Here is a 6,000-nt window from a genome sequence, read left to right as displayed (position 1 = left end):
AGCCTCCCAAGTAACTGGGACTAAGAGGTGCCTGCCACCATGCCTGGCTAATTTTTTTTTTTGTATTTTTAGTAGAGATGGGGTTTCATTGTGTTAGCCAGGATGGTCTCAATCACCTGACCTCGTGATCCACCTGCCTTGGTCTCCCAAAGTGCTGGGATTAATAGCACTATAAGATGACTATAGTTAATAACATATATATAAATAATAACATATATATATAACATATATAGTTAAGATAACATATATATAACATATATAGTTTCAAATGGCTAGAAGGATATTGAATGTCCTTCATACAAAGACATAACAAATGTTTGAGATGATAAATATGTTAATTACCCTAACCTGATTACTATACATTATATTTCTCAATACATCACTATGTACCCCATAAATATGTATATTATGTGACAATTAAAAATGTGCGGTTCCACACAAACTTTAAGATTATTTTTCTATTTCTGTAGTTTTCATTGTATAGGTCCTTCACCTCTTTGGTTAAATTTATTTCTAGGTATTTTAGGGTTTTTTTGGTAACTATTGTAAATGGAATTGCCTTTTTTATTTCTTTTTCAACTAGTTCATTATTCATGTATTGAAACACTAGTGATTTTTGTATGTTGATTTTGTAGCCTGTAACTTCACTGTATTTATTAATTAATTTGAAGACTTTTTTGAGAGAGCCTTTAGGTTTTTCTATATATAAGACCACACTATTGTATGTACAGCACTATAACATGTACATACTATTGTATGTACAGATTGTTCAAACAGGAACAATCTGATTTCTGTCTTTCCCAATTTAGATATATTTAGGTTTCTTTCTCCTGCCTAGTTGCTCTGACTAGGACTTCCAGTACTATCTTGAATAAGAGTGGTATGAGTGGACATCCTTGTTTTCTAGTTTTTAGAGAAAGAGCTTTCAGCTTTCCTCCATTCAGTATGCTGTTAGCTGTAGGGTTTTCATATATGGCCTTTATTATATATCTAATTTATTGACATTGTATATCTAATTTCCTTGTATATCTAATTTATTGACAGTTTATATCATAAATGATATTGGGTTTTATAAAACACTTATTCTATTGAGATGATCGTATGATTTTTATTCTTCATTCTGTTTATGTAATGAGGATGTTCATTGATTTCTGTATGTTGAACCATCCTTGCATTCCTGAGATAAATCCCACTTTATCATGGTGTATCTTTTTGATGTGTTGTTGGATTTAGTTTGCTACATTGTCTTAGGATTTTTGTGTCTATGTTCATCAGGAATATCAACCTGTAGTTTTCTTTTTTGTTGTGTCCTTATCTGTTTTGGTATCAGAGTTATGCTGGCCTCATAGAATGAATTAGAAAGCATTCCCTTTACTTCAATTTTTGGAATAGTTTGAGAATAATTGGTATTAATTCTTCTTTAAAAGTTTGGTAGAATTCAGTGGTGAAGCCATCTGGTCCTGGTCCTGAAATTTTTATTATTGGAAGACTTTTAATTACTAATTCAACCTCATTACTTGTTATTGGTCTATTCAACTTTTCTGTTTCTTCTTGGTTTAATCTTGGTAGGTTGAGTATGTCAAAGATTTATTCATTTCCTCTAGGCTTTCAAACTTATTGGCATATAGTTTATAATACTCTCTAATGGTCCTTTGTATTTCTGTGGTATCAGTTGTGAAATCTGCTTGTTCATTTCTAAGTATCTTTATTTGGATCTTCTCTCTGGTTTTTTTTTTAGTCTAGCTAATGGTTTGTCAATTTTGTTTATCTTTTTCAAAAACTAACTTTTTGTTTTGTTGATCTTTTGTATTTTTTATCAATTTTGTTAATTTTTTCTCTGGTCTTAATTTCTTTTATTAATATTTGTCAAATATGTTGATTTTTTTTGCTTTTTTAGCTCATTGAGATGCATTATTAAGTTGTTTATTTGAAATCTTTTTAGTTTTCTGATATAGGCATTTATTGCTATAGACTTACCTTTTTTTTTTTTTTTTTTTTTTTTTTTTGGAGCCAGAGTCTTGCTCTGTCGCCCAGGCTGGAGTGCAGTGACACAATCTTAGCTCACTGCAGGCTCTGCCTCCCAGGTTCATGCCATTCTCCTGCCTCAGCCTCCCAAGTAGCTGGGACTACAGTCACCCACCACCATGCCAGGCTAATTTTTTGTATTTTTAGTAGACAGGGTTTCACCATGTTTGCCAGGATGGTCTCGATTTCCTGACCTCGTGATCCACCCACCTCGGCCTCCCAAAGTGCTGGGATTACAGGTGTGAGCCACTGCGCCCGGCCTAGACTTACCTCTTAATACTGCTTTTGCTGTATCCTGTAGGATTCGGTATGTTGTGTTCTATTTTCATTTCTTTCAAGGAATTTTAAAATTTGTTTCTTAATTTCTTCTTACTCATGGATTGTTCAGGAGCATGTTGTTTAATTTCCATGTATTTGTATGATTTCAAATGTCCCTTTTGGTATTGATTTCTAGTTTTATTCCACTGTGGTCAGATAAGATTTTTGATATGATTTCAGTTTTTAAAATTTTTTGAGACTTGTTTTGTGTTCTCACATGTGGTCAATTCCCTCCTGCCAGGGAATTCAAGATGATGGGGAAGCTGGTTGTCTACCTCAATCTCACTTTTTCCAGTTTAGAAACGATAAGTTGGGGATAATTTTTCTGCATACTTGGATAAAGTGAGAATTAGGTGGATAACCAGCAAAATTGATGAAGGGGCATGATGGATGTGGAAATCTAATTCTCTTATGAGTTGCTCCATTTTTTCACTTTGCTGTGGTTCCAGAAACTGTCTCATCTTCATATCAGTACACCAAACATTTATCTTTGACTTTTTTTTTCTTTTTTTTTTGAGACGGAGTCTTGCTCTGTTGCCAGGCTGGAGTGCAGTGGCGTGATCTCAGCTCACTGAAATCTCCACCTCCCGGGTTCAAGCGATTTTCCTGCCTCAGTCTCCCATGTAGCTGGGACTATAGGTGCATGCCACCATGCCCAGCTAATTTTTGTACTTTTATAGAGACGGAGTTTCACCATGTTGGCCAGGATGGTCTCAATCTCTTGATCTGCCTACCTCAGTCTCCCACAGTGCTGGAATTACAGGTGTGAGCTACTACGCCCAGCCTATCTTTGACTTTTAACCAGGGGTATTCAGTCTTTTGGCTTCCCTGGCCACATTGGAAGAAGAATTGTCTTGGGCCACACATAAAATACACAAGCGATAGCTGATGAGCGTTAAAAAAAAAAAAAAATCAAAAAACAAACTCATCTTGTTAGGGTCAATTACTGGTTCCTTACTGTTAATTTGGAACGATTGTGATTCCCTGTTTGCTGTTGTTTCTTATGCTTGCATGTCTATGTCTTCACATTGAATGATTCATTATTTATTCCAGTCATCTCTAGTTTGTTTTGGTTTTTATTCGATGTATTTACTTAGACATACTTTACCACTAGGTCTCTAACTCCTTTTTGGCTCTAGGTGGCATCTTAGGCTAAGGTTTGCCTCAGGTGGAGCTCTGCCCCTCCTAATGAGGGAGGTCCCTGATATCCTAGCAGTATGAGAAGGTTGGCTAGGGGTTTGTGCCCAGAGAAACTGTGGGATGAACTTTCATAGTGCTGCTGAACAGCCACTCCGATTTCACAGCTTCTTTGGCTGAGTTATAGGGCAGAGTTTCCAAGGCTGAGGATGATATTCCTGCCTTCCCCCTTTGTCTCTGTCCTCAGGGGTATTTCTCCCTTGATGCTTCCTGTGAGTTAAGACAAGGCAGGTCTCCTGCCAGGAAACCCAAGATGATGGGGAAGCTGGTTGTCTACCTCAATCTCACTTTTTCCAATTTAGAAACCACAGTTGGGAAAAAATTTTCTGCATACTTGGAAAAAGTGAGAATCAGGTAGACAACCAGCAAAATTGCGGGAGGGGCATGATAGATGTGGAAATTCAATTCTCTTAATGAATTGCTCAGTTTTTTCACTTTATTATGGTTCCAGAAACTGTCTCATCTTCATATTTGAGTTCTGGGATATTTCTGGTGATAATCTCAGTGCTGCATATATGTATTTTTGGTTTTCTGTTGGTTGGGAGAGAGAGAGGGTAGGCAGTGCTTCAGCTAGCACAGCAATTTGGAACTCAAATTCTTTCTAATTTATTATTTTATTAAATATGTTTTCTTTACCTTTTCCCTCCTCTTCTCCTTCTGGAATGCCCACAATGTGAATATTTGTTTGTTTAATGGTGTCCTATACATAAATTTGTAGGCTTTCATCATTCTTTTTTCTTTATCTTTTTCTTTGGTCTCTCTGTTATTTCAAAATAACTGTCTTCTAGTTCAGAGACTTTTTTCTTCTGCTTGATCTAGTCTGTTTTTGAAGCTCTCAATTATATTTTTCATCTCATTGAGTTCTTCAGTTGTGGAATTCATATTTGTATCTTTTTATCCAATATCTACTTTGTTGCTGAATTTCTCATTCAATTCATGAATTGTTTTTCTGATTTTATCGAATTGTCTATCTGTATTATTTTGTATCTTCACTATATTTCCTTAAGATTATTATTCTGAATTTTTTGTGACATTTTGCATATTTCCTTATGATTGGGATCTGTTACTGGAGAATTGTTGTGGTCCCTCAAAGGTGTCATGTTTCCTTACTTTTTCATGTTTGATGTGTCCTTCCATTGATTTCTACGCATCTGGCAGAAGGGTCACCTTTTCCAGTTTATGAAGTAGATGTTGTAGAAAAGACTTATTCATTTAGATGGTTATTGGGCTGTTGGTTTGGTGAGGTGTGTTGGCTTCGGTTCTAGGTGGACACAGTAGTGTAGGCTCTATATAGTTTCTTCAGCTATAATCTATATTAGTAATGTTTGCAAGTGTGTCTGTGGCTTAAGCTGAGAAACATAGTGGTAGCAGTGCAGCTTTGCCAGAAATAGGCTTGCCGGGCTGTTTCTCAGGTCAGGGCACATCATGGGTCAGCCAAGGGGTCTGGCTTACTGGGGTTGAGGGTCTGTTACTCTGGCTGGGGCATAAGCATGCAGTTGCTTGGCCAGCCTGGGGACATGTCTGTCAGGTGTAGCCATGTGTTTGTTTCTCAAGCCTGGGACATGACCACCCAGCTGCTTAGCTGGCCTGAATGGTGTGTGTTTTAGGGGTGGCCCTCAGGACTGTTTCTCAAGCCCAAGATGTCAGTGCACAGCTACTCAACTGGCTTGAGTGCATGTCTGTCAGGGGTGGCATGTGGAGCTGTTTTTCAGGCCCAGAACACAGGTGCATAGCTCACTGGTCAACTTGAGGACATTTCTGCCAGGGGCTGTTTCTCAGGTGTGAATTGCAGGCAGAGTTTTTGGGCAAGCCAGGGCAGGGGCATTTCTATGGGGGTTAGGCATGCCTTAGGGCTGTTTCTCAAGCACTGGGCATGAACACGTAGCCACTCTGCCAGCCTAGGGCTATGGCACCTGCTCAGTGGGGGACCTTTGCGGGGATAAGGAGTGAGGCACACAGCAGTCTGCTGGCTCAAGAGTAAGTTCACCCTGGGTGAGTCTGCAAGACTTTTTTCCAACTGGAAGTAGAGGTGGTGGTGGTTGGTTTGTTTCCCTGCTTTGCAGGACTGGAGTCACAGCTGATCCTGGGCCCAAGCTCTACATAGCTGGGTTTGTGGTGGTCAGTGCCCCCCACCCACCACCACCACCCAGTGTGGGCTTGATGCAATGAAAATGGAGCCCTAGTGCATCAGAAATGCAGTGGCTACTTGCCCCCAGAGGAAGGCACACTCCAGAGGTGGCCCTGGTCTCAAGATGGCACAGTGCTGCAGCAGCTTGACTGGGTGTAGGGTGGGGAATACACATCTTGTGCTCCTAATCTGGAGCAATGCACCTATGTGAAGCCCTAACAGCTCTTTCATTTGGGCACAGGGCTTTGAGAGAACTCCTGTACTAAGGACTTCCGGTATTTACGGTGGCAGTAGGGGCTGATGGGATTTTTCTGCTTATCTTCCTCCCTTAC

The sequence above is a fragment of the Pan paniscus genome, chromosome 13, assembly GCF_029289425.2.
Source record: "Pan paniscus chromosome 13, NHGRI_mPanPan1-v2.0_pri, whole genome shotgun sequence".
NCBI classification, from domain to species: domain Eukaryota; kingdom Metazoa; phylum Chordata; class Mammalia; order Primates; family Hominidae; genus Pan; species Pan paniscus.
Note: the sequence above shows the minus strand (reverse complement) of the source record.